The sequence below is a fragment of the Triturus cristatus genome, chromosome 3_1 (assembly GCF_964204655.1).
Source record: "Triturus cristatus chromosome 3_1, aTriCri1.1, whole genome shotgun sequence".
NCBI lineage: Eukaryota > Metazoa > Chordata > Amphibia > Caudata > Salamandridae > Triturus > Triturus cristatus.
Window position 1 is genome coordinate 534,208,844 of NC_140583.1, and position 27,365 is coordinate 534,236,208.

General features: G+C 45.2%; 1 long non-coding RNA gene and 1 other non-coding gene across 2 annotated transcripts in view; one reads left to right on the forward strand and one right to left on the reverse strand.

Annotated features, from left to right (window-relative positions):
* LOC146860545 (uncharacterized) overlaps positions 1–27,365 on the reverse strand; it is a 312,136-nt gene that overhangs the window by 267,919 nt on the left and 16,852 nt on the right. The gene's annotated exons all lie outside the window — the stretch shown is intronic.
* LOC146860547 (small nucleolar RNA SNORD46) lies at positions 15,102–15,205 on the forward strand. Its single transcript, XR_014979330.1, has one exon. It is a non-coding gene; the product is annotated as a small nucleolar RNA SNORD46 (small nucleolar RNA).

Here is a 27,365-nt window from a genome sequence, read left to right on the forward strand (position 1 = left end):
CGGATTTCGATCGACTGATGCGGCCCTTAGTGTCTCACGAGTTGGCCTGTTCTGGTGTCCGGATCATGGCGTGTGGTGCGGCGCATGGTATCCTGGGTAATTGGGACATCTCAGCGGCAGCCTACGACTTCTTGTCCATGAGCTATTTGGAGGAACATTCCGGGTGCCCTCTGATTGTGCTAGAGGCTCCGTTGGTTGGAGAACACGTATGTTCCTTTTCTTTACTCAATTGGATGGCTGAGACTTTTTGTGGCCCTGAAAATGATTTCTTGTTGGAAGCCGTGGCCACATATGCTGCCTATACATTCATGGATTAACTGGAATGTCGTCCATTGCGCCTGTGCTACTGGACAGCACCCTTGCGCAACATTTATTTCTTTTATTTCTCGTTTTTCTCTTCCTGATGGTCGGCTTGAGTTTTTCACTATACTTGCATTGTGTTTTTTGGAATTTTATGCTGCAATTAATTTGACTTTAGGACTTTGGCGCTGCATTGGTTACGCCTTGTTCTGCTCTGACGAAACTGAACTCTGCGTTCTCTCTTTTCTTGCCTATTACATATTGCTTCGCTCAAGGGGGCGTGTAGTGAGTTCTCCCTGAATACGTACATACATTGTTCAGTTAGCATGACCACGTTGAATGTTATGTAGCCATATTTTTGTCTTTGCACACGACACTGCGTGTACATGTTCTTTCTTGATTAAACTGCTGTCTCGAGACTTCCTTCAGACGAGTGCATTCTGTTGTTCCCATCCCAAGCTCTGCGCAGCGACCTTGGTCTGTACATGCTGTGACACACAGTCTGGAATTTTACACAATGCATGTTTTCCACTCTAGGTTGTTCGACCCACGATTTAGCCATGGCACACGCGCAGCTGCACATACCTGACAGTTGGTGCTTTTCATGTCACAGACATCATGTTTATTGTTCAGACCGAAGACGAGCCTTCCTGCGAGACGGCTCCTGATGCTCCTGTGATGTGATTTCACTGAGCTGATTTTTGAGGTATGGGGTCCTCTATTCAAGCCTGAGAGGCCTTCTCTAATAACATGATTATGATAATGGCTACTTAGTTAAGGGAAGGTGGTAGTATCCTCGGTATTTTCCGAATCGCTAAATACCACCTCGGTATTTACCGATTCGGTAAATACCACCTCGGTATTTACCGAATCGGTGAATTCCGATTCGTATTTACCGAATGTTACCGAATCGGTAACTGTTACCGAATTTTTACCTACATATAACTTACCGATTCTAATTTACCGATTCGGTACGGCTCGGTATTTACGAACCGGTAAAATTTATTTACCTACATGAGGCCCAAAATGAGTTGGGTGGTCCCTCTTTTTCACAAACATATAGCTAACATCCGCAAAAAATGCAGTTGTCACAAGGGTAGCCATAAAAATATCCTTAACATTGTGAAACAATGTATCCCATATAGAGAGTTGTACCAGAAACCAGTTCCAAAGCAAAAGGCACACAATTGATGAACAGAATGCAGAACAAATCAAAACATTCACCCCCAGTCAAGAGATCTGGGTTAAATCCATCATTCTTTTGCTCACCATGCCACCCCAGTTTAGACCTGGCCATATGCAAATCAGTCTTGACCCTGTGCCTCATGGGAACAGTCCAGCCCGAACTGCCAAGCCAAGACCTCCCTGGACCGGAAACAAGCATCCTAGGACCAGTTTCGGGGTTTCACCCCTCTTCAGCCAGGATAGCTTGATTCCAGTGGGACAGTGAGCCCAGGACCCATGTCTGGGCATGCCTGGCGCACTTAGGGTGAGAAAGCAAAAGACACACAACTGTTGTTTTTGCTTTTGTCACCCCGAGTGGGACTGGTATGCCCAGACGTGGGTCCCGTGCTCTCCATGCCACGGGAATCAAGCTATTCTGAATGAAGAGGGGTGAAACTCCGAAACCGGTCCTAGGATGTTTGTTTCCAGTCCAGGGAGGACCTGGCTTGGCAGTTCGGGCTGGACTGTTCCCTTGAGGCACAGGGTCAGGACTGATTTGCATATGGCTGGGTTCAAACTGGAATGGCATGGTGAGCAAAAAAACGATGGATTTAGGCCCAGATCTCAGTACTGGGATGAATGTATGACATTGTTCTGCATTCTGTCCATCAACTGTTGTTTTTGCTTTAGTTCCAAAGCCAGCACTTAAAGCGCTTCGGCAAACTGTTTTACAGGAGTTTTGTACTTGGAGAAGGATACTTTTTGCTGATCTCTTTGTTATTTGCTATGAAAATTATTTTTCTAAAAAACAAAAAACAGTGCTAAGTAAAGTGAGACATTTACTATTTGATGATGATTATTTCAGCCTCCGGTCTGGTAAGTAAAGCTTTTCATTTTTTTATTTAAATCACCTTGAATAAGAATAGCTAAATGTTTCATTACCAGAAAAAAGAGAGTAGGCCCAGTAGGGCTTTTAGGCATCTGTTCCATCTCACTCTCTCTCCCCCCTTCTCTCTCGCTCTTTCTCTCTCTTTTCTGTCTGCCCTTTCACTCAACCCTGTAGGACAATAATTGCAAAATAGTACTATATTCGAACGTAAGGTGTAAGATGAAAAAATATCTGTTGGTATTAGCTAAACAAATTTGTCAAGCTGGGATGCAAATTGGAGTGTAGACTACCAGATAAAATGATGCTATTGTTTGTATTTTTTATCAGAATCAGAAGGAATGATGTTTTTTCTAAAACCATATCTGGAAACAGATGCATACGTCCAGCTAGTTTCATTTGTAGAGCATTTTAGAGCTTGATTACTGACTCCAATACCAAACGTGCTAAGGTACACCTGATTAATGTCAAAATGATGCGCACAAAAATACCTTAAAGATACAGTATGCCAACATCCAATCTAAAACATCCTGAGCTATCGTCATGAACTATAACACCTATTTCAAATATGTGTTCTTCATTTTAGGAAACTTTACAGCAGAGACTATAACATGAAATAATGTGATTTTTTCTCCATTGACAGCAATGAAATTTTGAATTTTAGATGGATAATTGAATAGTGGAGTTTTTTTTCAACAATGGTTTTCGAGTGACATTGTTATAGTGTAAAAGCTGATTATTCTTTACACTACACAAAAACTGACTATGACAAAAAAACTCTAATGTGAATTTGCAAACATTTAGAAAAACCACACTGAAACTATGACAAATTGAAGTACCAGCACTGTAAAAGTGTGCTAGGATATGTAGAAATCACAGGATTCATAAAATAATGAATTTAACTTCTTTACTAACTAACTACCTTATACTTTTAACAAAGTCGTTATGAAAAATTAATTATGAAACTTAGCATTTTTATTACCTTAATTGTAATTCACCATAACAAAATGAAAAGTGGTGCAAAAGATTTATGCAATGTTGTGTATGACTGAAACTTTCAGTATAAGTGCTAACATTAATGAGGTCTTATATTTCTTAAAACAATTTTATTTTAATTTTTTTTTTAGGAATTGTTTGCACGTAGGTAATTTAAAAATTTTGGTAGTAGGACATAATTAGAGTTGAAATTTTTTTTGCAATAATCACTGACGTTACAGTTATTTCCATATATGATATGCTTGATTTATTTTGTTATGCTTGAACTTAATTATGAGTTTATTTTACTAAATAGGAAATGCTTGTGCTTGAAACCCCACCAGGAGATCCTGGTCACCAACACTGCTGTGAAGTGCAGAGGTCTTGCCAATTGGTTACATGCCACACTCACTTGCAGAGTGCCATGTCCCGTTAACTATACAACAGCACCAGTTCCCAATGTGCCGGTGGTTACAGTGAGACAGAGAGAGCAGGGTATTCAAGCTGTTTGGGGCCAGAAAGCAGCTGGGCCTGCACTTGTTTGACCTGAGGGGGTCTGGTCCAGCAAGAATGCAAGTTGTACCCAGAGACCGTTGACCCAGAAGAGGTGAAATACTGAGACACTGCCTAACTGAAGGATGAGTTCGAGTATCACAAACCATTCCTGAAAGGTCTGAGCAGTCCGATCAGAGTGATAGTGATGATGAGCATACAGCTGTAAATATTGAGAGTACCCAGTCAAAAGTTCTCATCTCCTAAATTAAGTTATCTGGCAGCAAATGAATGGGGACTGGAGTTTTCTGCCTTTTGCTTTAACAATACAAGTCCACCTGAACCTCCTTGACACAAACTTTGTTGTACATTTAAATTTTAAACTTGGTGTACCACTTGAAGGCTTGACACACTTTATCCTAAATATACTCTTCAATGAAGCAAATCTGCATATTTTTCCATACTGAACAAAACCATTGAAATGTGTTTTGGTATTTGTGTGCCTAACTCTGTTGAACTGCTCAAACCACTTGCTGTTATTTTTCATTTTGTTTGTTAAACGGTCTGAATTGGGAGAAGCCATGAAGCTCAAGACTGAAATCTCCCTTAGATTCAAATGTGTACATGCAGAAATCTTTTCTGTTATTGCCCTGATATTAGTTGCATTGCTTATTATTTTAAACTTGACACATTATGCACCAGTTGAGAATCCTAAGCTTACAATTTCTTTCAAAACTGCCAAAACTAATAGCAGTGATTTTAATGCTTTGAATGACAACACTTCACTTCTTGATTTTCCAAAAACTGAATGTTCACTAAATGTCTACACTAGTTTACTAAATGAGCACATTGACACAATGGACGCTATCAATTGCTACATATGTATGCAATTACCTGCATCAGTTGCTAAAGGTGTTACCTATAATAGTCTACTGTTCACATATGGAATTTTTTGCAGTGTATTGACTAGTTGTTTTATGTTACTGATCATTTGTACTATTACTATTTAAATGAGAATCTGATATTTTCTGAACTTCTTGTACTAAAAAGTTTAAATCCATATCCTGACACTTCACTAGTTGAAACTGTGGGCTATATATTTAGAACAATTCAATCTTTGTTCATGGGTTATGCACATAGAAATAACCTAACATGTAAATGAAGGAGAGCTTATCGGAATTCACAGAGTTAGTAGAAAGTAGACGAGGTAATGCAACAGTTAAAACTACTGCACCTCCTAAACTAACTCTTTGAAATTTACTGGACGTAGAACTTAAAATAGTTGAAGGAATGGTAATATTATATTTGGACAGGTAACATGAAGGAAAACTTTGGGAATATATGAAAAAAGATCAAATATTAATGCAAACTTTGTAGGTTTTAGTGAATGTGAACATACATTTGATGTTTATGAGACCTGGGGTTGATATTTAGAAGGAGTTAATCTTATCTTTCCTGGAGAGTATTATATTTTGCAAAGAATGCTTTTTATAAATTACGGAAAGGATGGTATGGAAGTTGTAATGTTGGAATTGTTTTTCCAAAACTTTATTGTGTTAAACAAATTGAAGGAGAATTGAAAGAACAGAATGGTCTGACCATCACATCATCACTTTCCATATCATGGAATCCGTTAAACGACTTTCGACGCAGCCCCCAAGAACAAAGATCTGGAAGAGGAATTTTAAAAACGTTGATCCCAACCTACTTGTAACCTCTAATCCAAACATCCTTCATCCCCCGGAAGACCTAGCCGATGTTCAATGTCTGACCAACCACTATTTCCACTCCATGAACAACTTATTAGACGAAATAGATCCCTTACAACTGAAAAGAACCACCACAAAGGACTCACAACCCTGGTATGATGATAGGCTAAATGAAGACAGGCGATCACTAAGAACAATTGAACGTCGATGGAGATCTGCACCATCCTCTGACCACCTCAAATTACTAAGAACCACTAGAAACTCCTACTTTAGAAAGATCAGAAGATCTAAAACTGACTTCTTCAGTACTCAATCAATTATTTAATGTTTAAGTTAATTAAAACCATAACAATGTCATAATGCCAAGAAGATATCAATAGTTTAACAACATAGAAATTATTTAAAATGTATATAACTTAACAAAAAGGAAATGTTACTTATTTTATCCTAAAAGCTGGAAGTGATGTCCCTATCATGAGACCAGTTAAAATTAGTTTGTGATTCATCAGTACTCAACTAGATCAAGCCAAGAACCACCCCAAAAAACTATTCGATCTAATCAAAGACCAAACCAAGAGCTTACTCACCCACCCCAAGGCTTCCCCAGACACCTTACCCAATTGTGAGGAATTTGCTTCATATTTCATTATGAAGTCAGAAACCATAAAAACCGACTTACTTAATGACCTTTTAACCCTTACCGACACGCAGGAGAAATCCTCAGGGCCCCAGACAGGTAACCCAGTCAAAGGCCCCACAAAATTCAAACTTCAAAACAACGCATCCTGGTCCACCTTCAACACTTACAGTGAAGACACTATACTTAAAACGCTAACCACCTTGAATCCCTCCAGTCACTTCACAGACCCGCTGCCTGCTAACTACTTAAAAGACTTAATTCCACTGCTACTACCATTATGGACCAAGATTATTAACACTTCCATCCAGCAAGGAACCAACCCAGAAATCCTGAAATCAGGTCAGGTATCCCCTATCCTAAAAAAAACAACAGCCGGCCCATCAGACTTAAATAACTATCGTCCGATATCCAACATCCCCACTCTAGCCAAGCTCTTAGAAAAATGTGTTCACATGCAGCTTAGCAACCACATTGATCAATTCAACCAATACCAATCAGGCTTCCGGGCAGGTCACAGTACAGAATCAGCCATTACCCACATAATAGACGATGCACTAAAAATCCTTGACCAAAGCTAAGCCTGCTTACTTATCTTACTCGACCTTTCATCTGCATTTGACATCGTCAAACACGACAACCTGCTAGAGCATCTAAATCACAGAATGGATCTATCTGGAGCTGTGCTTAACTGGTTTACCTCTTTCCTCCAAAATAGGTCTCAAAGATTCAAGGTCAATCAATCCTTGTCTAAACCCGTCCCAGTCACGTTAGGAGTACCGCAAGGCTCTTCCCTTTCAACCACGCTTTTCATCCTCTTCATGGAGCCTCTCACTGAAATTCTCAGTCTCTCCAATGTCCGTTTTCACATGTATGCAGACGACACCCAACTCTACATCAAGATCCACTCACTTGAGGATATCAAATCTCTCAACTCAATGCTACAAAAAACCCAAGCATGTTTGTTCGAAAACCATTTGAAACTAAACTCCCTCAAAACAGAATTACTCTTAATCGCACCCCCAACAAGTCGTCCAACATCCTCGGCTGGATGAAGCACCTAACAGCACTCAAAGGACAACCTCTCATTGTCAAATCAGCTAAATCCCTGGGTGTGACACTGGACAGAAACCTAAAGATGCAGAAACATATCAGCGCCTCCACTAAAGGTGCAAATTTCCACATGAACACCTTAACAAGACTGAAACCCTTACTGCCAGCAAACGACTTCAAACAAGCCATTCAAGCCCTAGTAATACCAAGAGTGGAATATGGGGCTGTAGCCAGTGACGGCCCATGTAGGGCGTTTTACCGGGGCGGTGACGTGGCGCAGAGGAGGGGCAGGGTGGGGGGGTTGCAAAATGCAGCAAACGGCCGATTTCAGGTAAGTTACGGAAAGAATTAATAAAACGAATTTCGTTGCGCGCGCTGCATCGCATTTGGCGATGCAGCGCGCGCAACGAAATTCGTTTTACTAATTTTTTTCGTAACTTACCTGAACTCAGCCGTATGCTGCATTTTGCAACCCCCCACGCTGCCCCTCCTCTGCGCCACGTCACCGCCCCGGTAAAACGCCCTACACGGGCCGTCACTGGCTGTAGCCCTATGCGGCCTCCCCAGATTGACGACAGCCCCGTTAAGAGCCGCTATCAACTCAGCCGCAAGACTCATCACAGGTTCAAAAAGAAACACTCACATCGCCCCAGACCTTAGAGCCCTCAACTGGCTACCGTTCGAAGCTGGAATTCATTTGAAAATTGCATGTATGATGCATAAGGCCTTACATCACAACACTCCGAGCTATCTAGCTCAGAAACTGGTGCTCTCTGCTGGTAATAGAGCCTCTAGGAGCTCCAGGAATCTTCTACTGAAACCACAACGATTTGCCAAGAAGAAAACTTATAACCGGACCTTTTCAGGAATGGCTCCTAGGATTTGGAATGCTTTGCCTATAGAAACAAGACAACCCTACTACTGCCTACTTCAAAAAAGGAAGTGAAAGCGATTCTCATGGCTAAACTCACTTGAATTATGTACTTATCACTGTAATATAACTATTAGTCTTTATTAATGATCTCCTGTTATCCGAATCACCTATATTTCTATGTTGCTATGCATGCACCTGTGTCCAACATCTTCCTTGTAAAGCGCCCTGATACCCGCAAGGGTCTTTTTTGCGCTTTATAAAACCTTCAAATAAATAAATGGGATAATGAAGAGAGGTGTGAGTGCAAGTGAAATAATAGGAGATATTTTTGGAGCTTTGACTCCTTCTGTAGGGGTGCCATTAAACTCATATAAAATTAGAAAACTTTCTACTATAGTTGCTAGATTAGCCACCTGTACAGTTGGAGGATTTTCTGTTGTTGGTATTAAAAATGATTATAACGAGATCAATGATGAAGCAAAATCAACTTGCCATGGGCATCCTTCTCGCAAAAGAGGGTGAAGTCTGTTGGTTGTTAAAGTTCCAACAATGTTGCCCCTACATACCGGATCAGAGCAGAGATTTACAGAGCCATATTAAAAACATTACTGATACAAACATTTAAATTGCTAAAATCTGACGGTGCCTGGGAAATGATAGGAAAGGGATTATCAACTCTTAGCAATCGGTTGGGTAAATTAGGTAATGGACTAGTGATTTCTATCTTGAGACTATTAGGGGTGATCTCTTTGTGCATAATGCTAATTGTATCATCTATCAAATTCTGTAGGTATAAAAAGAGTATACAGGGAGTTAACAAGATCTGATCTTGAACTAGAAGATAAACAATATAAATACTTCGATTAAATGAAAATTCTGGAAGAGCCGAGAAGTAAAAGTCTGAAGACAGCAAATCTGTAATCTCATTGTAATGCACCATAACAATATAAAAAGTGATGCAAAAGATGTATGCAATGTGGTATATGACTGAAACTTTCACTATAGGTGCTGGACATTATTAGGGTCTTATATTTCTTAAAACAATGTTATTTGTATGATTTTTAGGAACAGTTTGCAAGTAATCACTTTTAAAATGTTGGTAGTTGGCCATAATTAGATGTGAACATTTTTGTTCAATAATCACTGAAGTTACAATTATTTCCATATATGATATGCTTATTTTATTTTGTTATCGTCGAACGTATTTATGAGTTTATTTTACAAAATAAGAAATGTTATCTTTAAAATGCATTGAATTGCCTTTTGTCCTTAGGCGGCATTATTTCATAGCCTGGTGTAATGGACTTTTTATTAAGGTTCCTCAAATGTTGCTTTATCTGTTCTGTTTATGCAACACTCTTTAATTAACAAAACACTTTTCCAGTACATCAATATGTGTGTATGGTGGGAACTTGACCTCTTGACTTAATCCATGGAGAGAAACACAGTAAATATTTTCTTTGTCAAATAAACCTGTGAGGATAGAATGGTCAGTCATTTCGCAAGAGCAACTTGGGAAAATGTGTTCTGGTATCAATTTTGTACCTGGTGAAAGGAAGAATGATCACATGATGGTCAAATCATTGTATGGTGACAACTGATGTTACAAATGGATGATTTAACTCTCCTAGAAGGAGGTAGTGCCCCTTCATTTCTCTTTCCTCCTTTGCCGACTGCCTGCCAGGCTTTCTTTACACACCCCTTGTCTTCTTTTTTCCTTTGTTGGTAAACTTATCTGCTGGATGACTTGGAGCTGTCTGGTGAGAGACCTCACCTGAACTTTACTGAATATTGCTCCGCTCCCCTTGCCCATACCCATGGACTTTTTCCTAGTAGATTCTAACTTGATCCTTTTTCCCATGCTAAGCGAATTCTTTTAAACTATTCTTCTGTTTTTTGGGGGGGCAGAAGGAATTCTAACCTTACCCATCCTCTTTATGGATTCATTTATTTTCAGAACATCAGATTAATTTGCTCTTGTTCTCTGTAACCACAGCAGAGCTCCAGGTTTGTATACTTCTTGTTAGATTGAACTTCTTTAGAAAGTTGGGTCTTCTAATTTCAATATTCCATTTCTATAGCATGGTTCTGAGAATAGTGTACTTAAACCTGAGCTCTAATTTGTAAGTTGGCTACCAATTTTTGGACCTCATTAGGTGGCCAACAGTTTGACACCCTGATTTCTCACCCCTCACCATGGTGAAGAAAGGTCCATCTGAGGACAAATGCCTCTGTGACTGAAGGATAGCATCTGAGCTAAGTGACAAAGTTAGTATTAACAATTGTATGGGCCCAATGCTAGAAAACCATATAGAAGAATCCACAGTTACAACATCAAATAGTCAATTAATGGCAAAGCTCGAGTTGTCTATAAGATTGATTGGCTCCTCCAGATGGAAAAATAACTGTTACTGTTAGTTAAACATTGATACCCGTTAGGGATCTCATTGAAGCTGAACCCCTGGAGCAGCTGTGAGGAGAGAGAGCAATCATGGCAATTTACACACAAAATATTTTTCAGCAGCCGACTCCCTCCTCCCTGTGTCTCTGTCCCTAGAACACTTGCTCTCCGCCATCAGCAACTCACACCAAACATATGTATATGAAAAAAACACAGTAACTGGTATCCAGTCACTGTCGCTCATCTCCTTGGTCTCAGGCTGCCTTCCTCTATCCAAATAGTAAAGAGAAGTACCTGGTAACATGCCACCCTCTCTGGCCACACTCAGCAACCCTCTACACTTTGTTGCCCAATTTCTTTTTTAATACTTGACAGCTGAAAGACCTCCCACCCAAATGACACTCTAGCTGTTGACAATGCAGAAAAAGACTACCACAGCCATAATTGATCGTGGCTCTGAGGGCACCCCATTATCAGGACATACTGAAATCTGTCAGCCACAGGTTTACAACATGAGATCTCCCACAATTCCTCTCCTCCAACAGCTGAGCAGGGACCTGTGAAAGGCGAATGAAGGCAAGGTGGTACTGAATAGCCATTCACCATTCCACCTCCTCCCTCGAGTCTGAAGACCTTGGAGAATTGCTGAATCAGTGTATGTCACTGATCTGATGCAAGTGCAAGGAAAATGAAACACGCTTTTTACTGCTCTTGTACCAGAGCACCGAACAACCAGATTTCATATCTGTTATTTTTTTAAATATTTTTTTTACTGAGTTTTATATAGTGCAAACTTGACCCAAAGTATCGGGTATCAGAGCTCTTTACACAAGCACCAGTTGCGTTACATTGCGTTATATTATGTACAAAAGCTTCCAAAAAACATTATGCACAACAATGTCGTAACAATGAGAAGACTAGATGTGCTCTATGCATTTTTCAACCCATGCAAGGGGTTGCATATTTTTTAACAGAACGAGTTTGTCATTTGTAATAACAAAACAAGAACGATATATTGCACAGTAAATATCATAGTGTTGAGTACATTCCCAGCAAATGGATATCCACCTGCTCCTTTTTGCCAGTCTTAAATTATAAATTAAGCAGTGTCACAAATGTGTGTGTCTGTAACGAGCCACCCCACGTGCACTGAAATTTGTCAGCCCACTCGCTGCAGCAGATGAAATGCTAACTATGCACCAGCCACTTGTAAATGCGTAATGTCTGCTTTAGGCAAATAAACGTAATTGATGTATTTTCCTTGCTCCTGCCTACAGAAGACATATTAAACCTCTGAGAGCTTCTTTCACTGAAATCCGTTTTTAAATACCAAAACAAAAAAGCATTTATTTATTTCTTTATTTTATTTATAAGGTTTTGTATAGCGCAAACGTGACCCTTATGGGGATCAGAGCGCTTCACAATTTTGGGTAGGAGAGATACAGTATTGGGAAGCAAAACATTTGTTACGTAATTAAGAAAGGCGTGTGCAAGACTCCTGTAGGTAACAGAACTCTTCACATTAGGGTAGGGCAGATACAGTAATGGGTGAGGAACATTCAAACATATGTATGTATGCTGACAATGTTATTCCCAGGTATATAACCATGTCAAAATTCAATCAAGACAACTGAAAAGAGGGCAGTAATGAATTCTGGGAGCCAAGGCCTATTAGGGCATGAACTTGAGAATTAGGATTGGTTCACCTGCTTTTTGAAGGAAGTGGTGGAGGAGATTGTACAGATTTCCAGTGGAAGAGAGTTCCAAATCTTCGGGGCGATGACTGCGAAGGCTCTGTTACTCGATCTCTTTTTGTAGAAAATCTGTGGTTTCAGGAGCATTGTACTTGCAGTTCGTGATGCTCTTCAGCTCCCTGATAGTTCTAGTTTTTAAGCTAGATAGATGGGGTTCGTGAAATGAATGGCTTTGAGCTTCATGCAGGCTATTTTTAACTGTATTCTTGCCTCATATCGTAACCAGTTTAGTGATTTGAGGGCTGGAGATATGTGTTCTTTTCTTTGTGTCCCAGTAATCAATCTAGCTGCGCCATTAAGGGAAGCCCTTAGAGGGGGCAGGCTCTGTTTGGGAAGACCACATAGGGTGGAACAACCGTAGTCTAGTCTTGGCAAAACTAGAGCTTGTACCACCAATTTGAAGTCTTTCTGTGGAAGGAATGGTTTGAGATTCCTTAGTACACTCAGCTGATGTTTAGCTCCCTTGGTTGCATTGCTGATATGGGTATTTGATATGATATTTAAACTAGGTGCTAGCAGCAACTCCTTGATAGTTCCCTAAATGAGAATAAGGGGCGTGGCATCAAATATACTAGATAACTGTTTGACAAGAATATATCTCATTATAACTGGACCATGTGTTTGTCACTAATAATACATTCATACATTGCTCTATTACTCATTTTTCATAAACTTTCAATTTTTCTGCAGTTGTATTTGTTTTTCCTTTATCTCTCTGTTTTCTCTGTTGTTAACACTACCTAACGCAATGGACCACATTGTAAAAATTTGGAATTTCTGCTCTATTTGGGATTTCATGGTGGTCCTGGGAAGTCTCTTGCTTGTCCATCAGACTTCAGGCAATAGCCTGCTTGACGCAAAAATAAAGGCATTTATTTAATAAACTCTTAATTTCAATGCAAAGAAATCTATAAATTAAGAGTGAAAAATACACGGGGAAAATGCATTGAAGTAAATATGAAGACGCCGATTGCATAGAAGGTGTGCACAACACAAAATACGAAAATGAAAGCAGGAAAGCAGGCCACCACTACTTCATATGAAATGTGGGATTATTGAGGAAGAGATGTACACCCTTACTGTATTACCAGATGCATATGTGCGCCTGCACATTTGTGAATGGTTATCACTTTCAACGCTATTGTAATATTGTACCATTTCCTCTTTTATAAAAATGCATACAAGTACTAGGAACTAGAAGCATCTTACGGTGTATTTTTCCATTCCTTATCATGCCTGATATCCTGCCTATCTCTGTTATGTTATGCGCTCTAATACAAAGTTGATTTAAGAAATAACAACATCGAAAGCTTAGCAATTAGAAGAAAAATTGAACATTGTTAACAAATGAGCTATTCCTTTTTTAGGTTGAGCTACAGCATGCATGCTCTGTCTACAAGGCCTCCTAACTCATTGGCTTTGCTGATATGTCACTTTCCTTCAGTCTGAGGTGCAGCAGTAAAATACAGTTTCCTTACCCTTTGTTGAGTGAGTTGGTGTGAGGGAGAACTATTTTCTTTAAAGTTTTACTTTCTGCCGTCGCCAGTGCTTGTTTTATTTTCTGCGGGCACTTTAAACAGCCCTGCACCCGCAAGCTTTAGCAGTAGCCACCGCACACACCACTAGCGGACACTTCTTGAACCCCAGGCCCCAAAAATATAGCTGGGCATATTAGTGAGGCCAAGGCAGCAAGTCGCTCAACTCATCTTGGCGTGCCTTTGGCCGACATCTTGAGTGCCCCCCCCCAAGGTCTCGCTGCAATCATTTGCCTGCTGGCGCACACGGGTACTGTTAGGGCCCCAAAGCTCAACAGCACTGCTGGGCATGTTGGTGGATCCAAGGCATCGGGCCGCCAGCCTCTGCAGGACTCTCAGCCGTATCTCTTGCCGCCATCATGGATTCATTACGTAAGGCTTGTGGCAGCCAGTGGTCTTCTCTCTGACACTTCTGCGACCCCTGGGGCTCACAGATACAGCTAAGCACCCTAGTGGGGTGGGCTAATGCATCAGGCCAGTCAGCACTTCTCAGAGCAGACCGTGCTAATCTCCCCGGGCCTTGTGGCCTCTCCTCTGGTCACCATCTTGGGAGAGCCGCACGAGGCTCGCTGCCTCCAGCTCTCCCAGTGCACTGCGACTTTCAAGGTGGATGATGCCACCCCCAGGCTCTCACTCCCCTGGGATGACAGCGCTGGACCCGCTCGGAACTGATGGTCCCCGATTATTGCAGGATTTCTACAAGGTATGGAAAAGTCGACAGAGCACTCTAAATCAAATCTGGTCAAAGGCCAGACATGACATTTAGCTTTGAATTGTTTTCAGGATAGACTTTCATAAATATACATGTCTTCGGCACTTCTTTTTCAGTCTATCACTCTCTAATGACACATTGTTTTGTGGTCTTTTATAGACTCATTCTTCCTGGCTTTTGACATAGCAAATTCTGGCTTCTCTTACAGTTGCATGACCTAACATTTACTGTTCAGATCTCTGGTATTTGGGGAATGGTGATATCAAACATGACATCAAAACTAATTGTAAGTGAGTTTGACAATGAGACATGCCCTCATACGGGGGCGTTATACCTTGTGTTCAGGGTATTGGGTAAATTGTTAAATGCCACCGCACAGGCACAAGACACTTATAGCATTGGTGTATATATATGGTGTTACTCATGTTGAACACTGCACGTTCTCCTCCCAGGTATTTCATGGGAGAACTGGCACACCCGCCACATACCTGGAGGCAAAAGGAAGTTTGAATTGGGCCGCCCTGCTGCCAACACAAAGGTGGGTGATGGCCATTTGTCAGGGCTTTTTGAAGGAGGGAAGTGGGCTATGTCGGAATTAAACTTAAGGCATTGCATGTGATGAAAACTAATCCTTAGGGAGGTGAATGAGACTGTTTTGGTCACATTTTATCCACCTGACAGTGATAGGTTTATCATAGTTACTCTGATTGCTTTGCCTTATTTAGTTTTCTGACTTTGTGTTCTGGATTCTGTTTGGGCTGTTCTCTATACTTCTTCGTAGATTGGGGCTCGACATATTCCCACAGTTAGAGACTGTGGTGGTAACAAGAAGTATCATGCCCTCAGGTTGAATCCGGTAACTTTTCCTGGGGCTCAGGGTGCAAGTACTAAGCCTGGGATTTCTTCCAGCAAATGGGGGTAGCTTGGTAAACAATGACTAGCTGCTGATTTTCAAAAAGCTTTGGTCTGTTATACAGCTTTTTTGGCAACCCCCCCCCCCCCCCACCCCACCCGACTGGTGCCATTTGTAGTATGTGCCATGAGATGTATTCCACATGAGGCCTGCTGTCAATTTCCATTTGTGCATGGTATCTGTTAATTTAATTTGGGGAGCTTAAGGTGGTGATATTTCTTATGCTGTAGTTTCAAATGTATCTGTAAAGCCAGAGCTTTCAGTTCCTGGCCTGAATCCACAGTCCAAAGCCTTGCTGCTATCATATTCAACAATTCTGCTACTGTCAGTTATTTCTGAATCCTTGAGACACAGTTGTTCTACCCACAGAGGCTTAGCTTAAGGGGGGTGTTTGGGTGTCATATTTTCATCCCCCCCATATATTATATTTTAGCTTGATTGTGGGGTGAGGGGGCCAAGAGTTGGGCCTGAACTCTGGATTTTTGTCATGAGCCAAGAATAAAAGACAAAACAGTGACCTTTACTGTCAATCAGGAAAGTGACAGGTATATATCTGGCAGCTGAATTTCAAAATGTGTAAACAAATAACATGGAATTAATACAGCTACCCTGCCTGTCTAAAGTGTGATTCTAGGCAAACATTTTGTTTCAGTCTCCTTTAACGTTATTATCACATGAGAGTTCAGGATATGCGCTGTACAAGCACCGCCTTGTGATTGATTTAATTGATTTAATAGATTATAATGTGTCTCCATCTACAAAAAGAATCTAGGCCACCTTTAGGATTTACATGACTGCTTAAGGCTTTACATGAAGGGCCTGGGATATTCACAAGCTGCATTTTGTAGTACTACAATAGCAGTACAAACCTACTGTTGGACTCTGCCCATTTTGCAGGGTTATCCCCACACTTGTACCTTCTTCCTCTGGTTTTTTCCTGACCTTTTGTTGGTTTTAAGACTCTGGACACTTTATCACTGCTAATCAGTGCTAAAGTGCATATGCTCTCTGTGCAAATTGTTTTCATGATTGGTTCTCCATGATTGGCATATTTGATTTAGTGGTAAGCCCCAAGTAAAGTGCACTGAGTGTGCCAGGGCCTGTAAATCAAATGCTACTAGTGGGCCTGCAGCACTGATTGTGTCACCCACACGAGTAGCCTTGAAAAGGTATCTCAGACCTGCCACTGCTGTGTGTGTGTGCAGTTTGTTAACTGCCATGCCGACCTGGCAAGTGCACCCACTTGTTAGGCCCTAACCATCCTTTTTTCTTACATGTAAGGCACCCCTATGGTAGGCCCATAATACCCACCCTAGACAGGGTGCAGTGTGTGTGAAAGGTAGGACAAGTACTGGTGTGTGTGACATATCCTGATAGTGAAATACTGCCAATTTCGTTTTTCACTATTGAAAGGCTATCTGTCCCATAGGATAGAATGGGAAATACTTTGTAACATTGTTGGACTTGGTTATTTTTGCAGGGTCATCCCAGGACTTTTTGGCTTCTTACTGTATTTTTTCTGACCTGTTGTTGGTGGATTTATGACTCTGGGCACTTTACCGCTGCTGATCAGTGCTAAAGTGCATATGCTCTCCTTGTAAATTGTTGTTATGGATTGGTAATTCCATGATTGGCCTATTTGATATACTAGTCAGTCCCTAGTGCAGGGCACTGTGTGTGCCCAGGGCCTGTACATCACATTCTGCTAGTGGGCCTGCAGGACTGATTGTGCCACCCACATAAGCAGCCTAAAAATGTTACCCAGACCTGCCACTGCAGTGTCTGTGCGCAGTTTGGTACTGTCATGTCGACTTGGCAAGTGCACCAACTTCCCAGGCCCTGTACTTCCCTTTTCTTACATGTTAGTCAACCCTAAGGTAGGCCCAAGGTAACCCTGTGGGCAGGGTGCAGTGTATGTAAAATGTAGGACATGCCCTGGTGTTTGTGGCATGTCCTGATAGTGAAATGCTGCCAATTTCGTTTTTCACTATTGCAAGGCTACCTGTTGCTATAGGCTAGAATGGGAAGTTTGCTTATAACATCTTATAAGCATAACTACCCCTGACAACAAGGTAGGAAAATAAAGTTTAGTATGCCTGAACTCAGAATGTTAAAATACATCTTTTAGTGAGGATGATTTTTACATTCTGTGTTTGAAAATACCACTTTTAGAAAGAAGGTATGCTCTTGGTTAGCCATCCAGTGTGACTCTGCCAGGATGTGTAATGACTGTCTGGCTTTGGAGTGACAGGGGGTGGGGATGTGCAGAGGCTCTAGAAAGAGTGGATGAGACATGGCTGGGCTGAATAGACCTGGGATGCATTTAGAGTAGGGGGAGGAGATTTCCTTTCACCTGAATGGGCCTGGTCTGACTTCCACAATGATGTCTCCACCTTCTGTCAGAAGCTGCACCAGAGAGGACAGCACTGGTCTTGACTGAGCACAGGACTTCTCTGCCACCAGAGAAAAAATGATTTGGCTGTATAAATATTGGGGCCCAGACCCCAGAACTTTAGATCACTTCTGGGAATCAAGAGGAACCTTTGCCAAGGAGAAGAGCCAGAGAAGCTGAGGAGGAATACTGCCTCTGTGCTGTTACCTGTCTGCAGTTGGCCTGCAGTGGCTATTTGCAACCAAGGAAAGGAGAAATGACTTTGCTGTTTGCTGTGTACCTTGCTTGAAGAAGATCTCCAAGGCCTTGAATTGAGCTTGCCTCCAGTTCTGAAGTCTCAGGGACACAAAGACTTCACCCCCAGTTCCCCCTGAACTCCTCTGCTGGGAGTTGTGACCTGGTGAGAGGTGCCTGTTAGTGTTCTGGGCCTCTGATGGTTGTTTTGGGACTGAGACCTACATGAGCTGTGAAAATCGACACATTGCCTGTTTCTGACTCATCGCAGCGGTGCAAGAGAACATTTCCGACACATCGCCGCTGCCGAGAATTGAAGCAGCGCCTGCCCGCAGCTGGAGTGTCTGCCAAGCGACGAATCCTGTGCACCGATCTCCAACATCCGAGATCACCGGACTGATTCTGAGGCAGGCCCGGTTAGAGAAGAACTGATACAACGCACCAGATCGTCACACATCGCATGGAAGCGCCAAGTCTGTCTCATTGCTGGGCGACGCAGTAAAAAACCAATGCATCACCTCCCCATGCAGTAAGTAATCGACGTATCACCTCCTCTCCGGTAAGTAACTGACACATCACCTCCCCTGCGCAGCAGTAAGGAAACGATGCACCACCTACCCCGGAGCAAGGAACTGATGCATCACCTTACCTGAGTGTAGGGAACCAACGCATTACCTTCACTGCAACCCTTTTTGCTTGTATTTTTTGACGCATCCAAGGTACTTTGTGTAAAAGTGTCACGTTTCACATTTTCTTGGAACTGAACTGTTTCTACCTTTTAAGAATCATATTTGTAATACTGTATTGTGGATTTTGTTGTTGTTTGGTCTTGTTTTAGTTCAGATAACGATTACTTATTTTTTTCTAAACTGGTGCAGTGTCCATTTGTAGTATTTTCACTGTATTACTATATGTGTTCAGATATGCTTTACACACTGCCTCTGAGATACGCCTGTCTGCTTGTGCAAATCTACCAAGGTGGTGAGCAGGGGTTATTTTAGAAGTATATCTCCCTTTCCCTGACTAGAAGCAAGGGTCCCTATTTGGGCAAAGGTACCTACCTCTGCCAACTATAGACCCCCATTTCTAACAAACATCTTACTAGGATACCTTCCCATTGGGACAAGATAGAGAAATTATGTTTACTGGTTTGGACTTTGCTCAGCGACCCTTGCACAAAGAGAACAAAGACATACTCTGTTTTCTGTCTTTGTGTTCTGGATTGTGTTTGGGCTGATCTCTCTACTTCTTTGTAGATTGGGCCTCGACATATTCACACAGTAAGAGTCTGAGGTGGTAACAAGAAGTATTGCGACCTCAGGATTGATGCTGGGATCTTTTCCTAGGGCTCAGAGTTAAGTAACTACGCCTGGGATTACTTTTGGCAAAAGGGGGTAGCTTGCTAAATAATGATTAGCTGCTGATTTTCAAAATGCTTTTGTCTGGTACATGGCTTTTTTGGCGATTTCCCCACGACATTTGTGGTATAGGCGATGAGATGTATTCCACATGAGGCCTGCTATCGATTCCTTTTGTGCATGGTATCTGTCAATTTAATTTGGAGAGGTTCAGGTGGTGATGTTTCTTATGTTGTAGCTGTGAAATCTATCTGTAAACCCATAGCTTTCGGTTCCTGGCCTGAATGTGCATTCTAAAGCTTTGCTCACATTATATTAAACCATTCTGCTACTGTCAGTTATTTCTGTGTCCTGGAGAGGCAGTTTGTTCTACCCACAGAGGCATAGCTTAAGGGGGGTGTTTGGAGTGCGATGTTCCTACCCCCCCCCCCCCAATAAGTTCTATTTTGGTGTGGTTGTGGAGTCAGGGGGCCCGGAGTTGGGCCTGAACTCTGGTTTTTCGTCATGAGCCAAGAATAAAAGACAAAACAGTGACCTTTGCTTGCATTCAGGAAAGAGAAAGGTATACATCTGGCAGCTGAATTTCGAAATGTGTAAACAAATAGCAGGCAATCAATCCAGCTACCCTGCTTCTCCAAACTGTGATTCTAGGCAAACATTTGATTTCAGTCTCATTTTACTTTATTATCATATGAGAGTTCAGGATGTGCGCTGTAGTAGTATATTAGAAGTGCAATTTGTCAATAGCATTTTGTAGTACTACAATAGGCAGTTTGTAAATACTCCCCAGGCCCTTCACTTTGGCAGAGGCATGTAAGTTACAGTTTTGGAATAACAATGCAAAAGTGTACGTTACCTTTGTGAATCTGGTCCAAATAGAGACTCGTTTGCCACATTGTAAATCTACAACTGTAGAAGTGCTCCTTGAAGGGGTGCAATTGTACTACTTTTTGGAATTTGCAATCATTGTCAGTAGTAGGCTTAGAAATCTGTGCCAGTCTCAGGTTTCCAGGCATACTACTGGCAATCACACACCTAAAAGGTGAAGATAGGAATACTTAGTCTGACCAGTGGCAATCGCATGAGGTAGCATTGCAACCCATCGCTTTTCACCCACTGTGCCACTCTAGACAGAGGCCCATATAATGCAAGTGGTTCATGGAAAGAGTCCATCTCAAACCTTGGTTATCTCACCTTCCACCCTTCAGCCCACTTCTTTTTTTTTTTGCTGAGAAATTTGAGGTCTACGCTCCTAAACCTCACTGACAAAGCTATGCTCCTCGATCCAGTTTTTAAAAGCGAAAGGGGTGTGAAAATGTTTAATTTATTTGGTTATATGGTACACCGTGTGCCATACCTTCGGCCTGGGCACCCCCACGCTCCTGTGCCTGCTGCCGCTCCCGCTGCACCAGCCTCCCGAGGGCCGCCGAGCCCACACCTGCTTTCCCGCCGCCCCAGCCTCCCGAGGGCCGCCGAGCCCACACCTGCTTTTCCCGCCGCCCCAGCCTCCCGAGGGCCGCCGAGCCCACACCTGCTTCTCCCGCCGCCCCAGCCACCCGAGGGCCGCCAAGCCGGCTCCAGCGTTTCCCGCCGCCCCAGCCCGTGGCCCCGCCCCCCGACAGCCGATTGGATCGCGCTCCTGCCTCCCCGCAGACCCTCCCGACCGGCTCCCTTCTTAAGGGGAGCCAGACCAAGATCTAGGGAGTGACCACAGCGCCTTCGGCCTGGTCACCCCCACGCTCCTGTGCCTGCTGCCACTCCCGCTGCACCAGCCTCCCGAGGGCCGCCGAGCCCACACCTGCTTTCCCGCCGCCCCAGCCTCCCGAGGGAAGCTGAGCCCACACCTGCTTTTCCCGCCGCCCCAGCCTCCCGAGGGCCGCCGAGCCCACACCTGCTTCTCCCGCCGCCCCAGCCACCCGAGGGCCGCCAAGCTGGCTCCAGCGTTTCCCGCCGCCCCAGCCCGTGGCCCCGCCGCCCGACAGCTGATTGGATCACGCTCCCGCCTCCCCGCGGACCCTCCCGACCGGCTCCCTTCTTAAGGGGAGCCAGACCAAGATCTAGGGAGTGACCACAGCGCCTTCGGCCTGGTCACCCCCACGCTCCTGTGCCTGCTGCCGCTCCCGCTGCACCAGCCTCCCGAGGGCCGCCGAGCCCACACCTGCTTTCCCGCCGCCCCAGCCTCCCGAGGGCCGCCGAGCCCACACCTGCTTTTCCCGCCGCCCCAGCCTCCCGAGGGCCGCCGAGCCCACACCTGCTTCTCCCGCCGCCCCAGCCACCCGAGGGCCGCCAAGCCGGCTCCAGCGTTTCCCGCCGCCCCAGCCCGTGGCCCCGCCCCCCGACAGCCGATTGGATCGCGCTCCCGCCTCCCCGCAGACCCTCCCGACCGGCTCCCTTCTTATGACGTCCCCAGAGCGACCGCGCAGCGGACGCGCGCAGCGGACGCGCGCAGCGGGAGCACCGACTGAGCGCCGAAGGTGCGCCAAAGGTAAGCCCGTCTGCGCCCGTCCGCGACCGGATCGCGCACAGCGCCAGGACCCCTGGCCCACGAGGACCCCGACCGACCCGCCTGACGTACACCGCCGCCACCCTCATCGCACTCAACACCGGCCGATTCCCAGGATGCTACCGAGCCACACCACGACGCACCCACGGACCCTTCAGCTGCCACGCCTGCAAGTTCACCTGCATCCGGACCTGCCTCGCACCAGCACCCGCCAAGTCGAACACCAGCAGCACCCACCTCAAGTGCATCCTGCTCAACACCCGCTCCGTCCACAGACACGCCATCGAACTCTGGAACCTCCTAGACGCCACAGCCCCGGACGTTGCCTTCCTCATGGAGACTTGGATGAACGCCTCTTCAGCTCCCGACATCGCCATCGCCATCCCAGAGGGCTACAAGATCACCCGGAGGGATCGCACCGCCAACCAGATGGGAGGAGGCATCGCCATCATCCACAGGAACACCATCCGTCTCACGACCAGCACCGACAACACCCTGACCACTGCCGAACACCTGCATTTCCAGATCCACACCGACCCGAAGACCACCCTCAGAGGCACCCTGATCTACCGACCTCCGGGACCACGCACCCAATTCAGCGAGGACATCGCCGACTTCGTCAGCCCGCATGCCCTCCCCTCCGCTGACTACATCCTCCTGGGGGACCTCAACTTCCACCTGGAGAACAACAACTACCGCAACACCAGCACCCTGCTCGACAACCTCGCCAATCTTGGACTCAAGCAGCTGGTGTCCACCCCCACCCACCTCGCCGGACACACACTCGACGCAGTCTTCTTTTCCTGCACAGACATCGACTTCAGCCACGCCACAGAGCTTCAATGGACGGACCACAGCTGCGTCCACTTCACCTTCAAAAGAACGACGACCCACCACCACCAGCAACAGGCTGCCCGCAGAAGCTGGAACAAGATCACAGCCGACCAGCTCGCCACCTCCCTGAGCCAGCACCCTCCTGCCAGCTCAGCGAACCCCAGCCAGGCCGCCGACAACCTCACGAAGTGGATCAGCAACTGCGCGGACGAGCTCGCCCCGCTGAGGACCCCGCCCAGCAGACCCAGCAGCAAGAAAGCCCCATGGTTCACCGACGAACTCAAGAACTCCAAGAAGAACTGCCGAGCCCTCGAGAAAGTCTGGAGAAGGGAACCTACACCGGACAACAGGACCTCCTTCAAGCTTGCCACCCGGAAGCACCACCAGCTGATCCGCGCCGCCAAGAAAACTGCATTCAAGGACCGGCTGGACAACAACGCACACAACTGCAAGGAACTCTTCAACATCGTGAAAGAGCTATCCAACCCCAGCGCAGGAAACAACGACATCACCCCATCGCAAGACCTCTGCAACTCCCTCGCCTCATACTTCCACAACAAGATCGCGGACATACACAACAGCTTCAACAACCAACCAACGCACACCACGACCGAACAACCACCCCCCACCACCACCCTCCACGCCTGGACCCCGATCAGCACCGAAGACACCATCCGCACGAGGAACTCCATCCACTCCGGATCACCGACCGACCCCTGCCCTCACCACGTCTTCAACAAGGCCGACGCTGTCATCGCACCCCACCTGCGAGACATCATCAACACATCCTTCGACACCGCCACCTTCCCCGAGAGCTGGAAGCACGCCGAACTCAGCGCTCTACTCAAGAAACCCACAGCGGACCCCACCGAACTCAAGAACTACCGCCCCATCTCGCTCCTCCCGTTTCCAGCCAAAGTCATCGAGAAGACCGTCAACAAGCAGCTGGCCGCCTTCCTCGAGACGAATGGATCCCTCGACCCCTCACAGTCTGGCTTCCGAGCCAACCACAGCACCGAGACCGCCCTCATCGCCGCCACCGATGACATCCGAGCCCTGATGGACAACGGAGAAACAGCGGCCCTCATCCTCCTAGACCTCTCCGCGGCATTCGACACTGTCTGCCACCGCACCCTAGTACAGCGCCTCAGCAACGTCGGAATCCAGGACAAGGCTCTGGAATGGATCATCTCCTTCCTCGACGGAAGAACACAGAGAGTCCGCCTACCACCGTACAAGTCAGAGGCCACCGAAGTCATCTGCGGCGTCCCCCAAGGATCCTCGCTGAGCCCCACCCTCTTCAACGTCTACATGAGCCCCCTCGCGGCCATCGCACGCCAACACAACCTCAGCATAATCTCCTACGCCGACGACACCCAGCTGATCCTCTCCCTGACCAACGACCCCGCCGCCGCAAGAGCCAACCTGCACGAAGGGATGAAAGAGGTAGCCGAGTGGATGATGACCAGCCGCCTGAAACTGAACTCAGACAAGACGGAGGTCCTCATCCTGGGCTCTTCACCCTCCGCCTGGGACGACTCCTGGTGGCCTCCCGCCCTGGGCACCGCACCCAAACCGACAGACCATGCACGCAACCTGGGCTTCATCCTGGACTCCTCCCTCTCCATGACCAGACAAGTCAACAACGTCTCCTCGGCGTGCTTCAACATCCTACGCATGCTACGGAAGATCTTCTGGTGGATCCCCACCGAGACCAGCACCCAGGCCCTCGTCACTAGCCGACTGGACTACGGCAACGCCCTCTACGCCGGTACCACCGCCAAGCTCCAGAAGAGACTCCAGTGGATCCAGAACGCCTCAGCCAGACTCATCCTCGACATCCCACGAACCAGCCACATCTCCGGACATCTGAGAGACCTACACTGGCTCCCCGTCAACAAAAGAATCACCTTCCGCCTCCTCACCCACGCACACAAAGCCCTACACGACCAAGGCCCGAGCTACCTCAACAGCCGAATCAACTTCTATGCTCCCAAACGCCACCTCCGTTCAGCCAACCACGCCCTCTCCGCGGTCCCCCGCATCCGAAGAGCGACTACAGGAGGAAGGTCCTTCTCCTACCTGGCCGCCAAGACCTGGAACTCCCTCCCGACCGACCTGCGCCTGACCCAAGACCACCTCTCCTTCAGGAAGAAGCTGAAGACCTGGCTGTTCGAGCAGTAGCGGCACCCCTCCTACCCCCAGCGCCTTGAGACCCTACGGGTATGTAGTGCGCTCTAGAAATGTCTTTGATTGATACCCCACTGGCACTTGCTTAGTGTGTTGTTTTAATATTTTATAAAATATTAAGACAGTTTAGTTTTACCTGGTTTAGTCATATACATAAATATACTGTTTGGTCAGACCCCTTAGAGAAGTTGTGCCCCTTTTTTAAGGTCGAGCCTGGGCAGCGCATGCACTGCTCTGCGTGGCATGCTATATTTAGGTAGCAACTTGAATCTCTGCCCACTTTCCGCCTATATTTTTCATAGGCTTGTGTCATTGTCCACTGTAAACAGTGGCTGCTCTCTGGTCAAGGGGGTTAGTAGTCCCTCCTTAGTACCGCCTTGTCTCATTTTGTAACCTCCCATAGCGACACCCCCTTTTACGTGTGTTGTTACTTGATAGGCTTTAGCCACCGAGCACTATTTTCTCAAATAGCTTTGTCCTACCTTGCAGGGCATGCTCTCTCTTACTGCCTTTTTTTATTATATAGCACGGGTGTTGGCATTTGCAATGCAATAGGTCTCGCATTTGCGAGAGTTTAAGAGATTGGCATTGTAAATGTCAATGCTTTTTATTTATGTGTTTTAAAAACAACATATAAATAAAAGGCATTGCCATTTACAATGCCAATAGCTCCTACTCTCTTAAATGTGAGACCTATTGCATTGCAAATGCTTGTTTTATATAAGTGAGTGACAAATGTAGATGTGTAGTGAGTCTAGTTTTAAATAAGTGGCAGTGAACGGCAGCCAGGAAAATGAGATGCAATGGATTGCCCTGCTACCCAATTGCTATAGATGAGCTGCTATTGGCATAAAGTGAGTCCCTCAATAATATATCTGAAATTGAATCTAGTCTTTTCAGTAATGTCTCGGCCCGTGACTGCAGTATGCGTGCCAGCTTCTGCAATGCACTAAGTGATGGCATGACCACACATAGAGGATAACGCACAGCTAGTAGAAAAGCAAACATACCCCAGTACTCTTATAGCTCTGCAGGTATTGCATGTGCTTTCAACTAATACCTATACCATGCTGTGTCCACAATAGATTCTTTGATTATGTGTCTCCTGTGGAGTTGTTCGGTTGTTTGAACACAGGTGAGTCTCAAGCTGTGTTTGTAAGGCTTATTGTAATGTCCTTGGGACCTTTTTTAAGGTGACCAAGGTTGCAGTCCGGAAGATGGTCTCACCTGATGTATTTAAACTGCAGCAAAATATTCTGTATATGATATGCTCTGAGACGTTTCTGTATTTGACTTTGCATGTGGTGGGGAGTTTCACTGTAATTAGCGATTTCAGGAATGGCCTGTTCTGATGTTCTTGTGTGAGATCCCTTTGGCTTGAATAGTGACCCTGTGTGATATTTTTTCTGATTTGAAGCTGGAAAAAGCAGTTTCGTAAGTATTGCTGGCAGTAGCATTTTCAAGGGCGGCTCCTCCTCTAAGGTGGAGGAGTGTCACCCCACTGCCTTCAGCACTGCAAAAAAAGGAAAATAAATGATAATAACGCATTGTTATTGTCATTTTAAAATATTTTTCCGTACTGCAGAAGCTTTGTGGGCGGGGTGGGGCTTCTCTGCTCACAGAGCAGCTCAAGGGAGGAGTATTCTGCCCATTCCAAGTGGGCATAAATGTTTGGCTGGCTCTCTTGGGCCAACCAAACACTCATGTGCACTTTGTGTGTTCCCAATACATGCTGCATTACTGCCTGCGTGAAGAACATGCTACAGACTTCCATTCCCTGGCTGAGTGCCGAACCGCAGTGCTCAGACCAATCACAATGCTGCATTGTGATTAGTCAGGGGAGCCTGGATAGGTGCTTCCTGTTCCTGCTTACTGTTAAGCAGAAAGAAGCAAGAGGGCACAGAGGACCAAGGAGAGGCAGCCGGAGGCCAGACAGCCGGCCAACAGATAAGTGTGTTTTTTGTTTCTTTTTAAACCACCCCCCTCCCCACTCCTCTAATGCTATTTGGGGCAAATGCCACTGAGCATTTTGGGATAGTCTGGTTTTTCAAAGCATTTTGTATGGATACTTTCAACAGGGATTTTTGGACAGGAATGGCCACATGTATATTGTAACATATTAATTTGGTGGTAAGCAGGACTTAATGCCTGTGTGATATTCTATTGGACCTATTGTTACTAATGTAAGCGTGATATTCTATTGAACTCGACTGTTACTGAATATTTTTAGTTTGTTCAGTGGAGATCCAGTGACCATGAATGGTGATGGGCCACTTGTTACAAGAAGTGCCTACTTTGTAACTGTGACCTTTTCTCACAAAAGCAAATTTGTTGCCCAATCTTCCAAAAATGATCAATTACCTAAGAGTGATTGTTGAAACTCTCAATCTAAGTGAATAAAATAGCATCCAAACCAGAAAAAATGACCAGAGAAATGTTATCCCACAAT